We start from the raw sequence: 1,653 nt of genomic DNA, 5'->3' as shown, positions 1-1,653 counted from the left end.
TACTCCTAGGGAGCTCTTCTATACCTATTTCTTTAATTTCCTTATGTTCCTTTTTTATCACTGAATCAACTCCTATAGGCGTTTAGAATAAATTTAACCACTGTGCAAGATAAAAAACAGTAAAATCATTTTTTACCTTTGAGATTTTGAAAAGTGACATAAAGTGACAAAGTTTATATTCATTTTACACATTAATAAATATAAAATGATTATAAGAGAGTAAACTTTTTCAATTTTTAAAAAATATCTCTGATTCAAATTACCACCACCATCTTCAATTGGGTTGAGATGAGAGAAAGGTTGAGATAAGAGAAAAAATGTGGAGATGAGAGAGAAAATATCTCTGATGACAAGGGTTTCTGATGATTTTTTTTTTTCAATTGGGACCACAGTAGGGATGACAGAGAAAATATTGGAGTGAGAGAGATGAAAGAGGAAGGGTTGAGAGGAATGAAGGAGGTAAGTAAGGGTTTGGGGTTTTTTTTTTTTAGTTTTGAGAATGAAAATTATTTAAATATCCTTAACCTTAAAACTTAGAATCGATGATAAATGAGGGTATTTTTGTCTACTATAATCCGGTACACATTGTTAAAACGTACTAACTGAAAAACAAGCATACGCGTGTTAACAAACCCATATATATATATATATATATATATATATATATATATATATATATATATATATATATATATATATATATATATATATATATATATATATATATATATATATTTCACTATATAAAATCTGTTTAATATTTTTCTAATTAAAATATTATTTACTATTTTTTATTTTTAAAAAATATAAAATAAAATAAATATTTTAAATTATAACTAATAAACTAGTTTATCTTTTATTTCAAATATTTGATAATATTTGTATATTTTTCTAGTTATTATAATTTCAAAGATATCATATCGTAGATTAAACATTTACTTTCTAATTCAGAATGTTTAAACTTCGTAGGATACATATTGTAAAGACAATAATATGCAAAACTAATAACATGCGTAAAGGAACAAAAGTATATTGTCAAAGTGATGAAGTGATAGCTAATGAGCCCTAAAGATACTAGTGCAGCAGGAAGATTAATATAACAACACATTTTGTTGAGATAATTTTATACTATGAACTCATTTTTTTTCAAAGAATATTGAATTATTTTTTATCATCCATGTCTTTTTCAAACACTTTACCAAATACCTTATGATTTCCAAGTGTTTATTATTTTTATATGGAAAATATTTTTCAACATATGATAGTTCGTAATTGATATGTTTTAAATATACAGACTAATAACATAGTAACACATCATCTATTATAAAAAGTAATTAAAATAAGTTTATAACATATCATAGTTGGGCAGTTACAATATGAATATGCCATGTGTGTCATTCAATCTGCCATGTATTTTCTACTCCACCGAATTCCATAGAATGTTGTTCAATTATCTTTATGCTAATTAGTTAGAGTAATCTTAATATTTGGACTTGATTTAATTGAATATCAACTATATCATGTTATTTTTACTATTTTCAATCAAGCGTTACTTAAAATAATTGGTTTTATTAGTTTTTAAAATAGTAATAATAAAATGACATATATTTACATTCATTTAAAATATATAATAAAGATGAAATAAAGTGAAAT

The sequence above is a fragment of the Vigna radiata genome, chromosome 10 (genome assembly GCF_000741045.1).
Source record: "Vigna radiata var. radiata cultivar VC1973A chromosome 10, Vradiata_ver6, whole genome shotgun sequence".
Lineage (NCBI taxonomy): Eukaryota > Viridiplantae > Streptophyta > Magnoliopsida > Fabales > Fabaceae > Vigna > Vigna radiata.
This window is presented reverse-complemented; position numbering follows the sequence as displayed.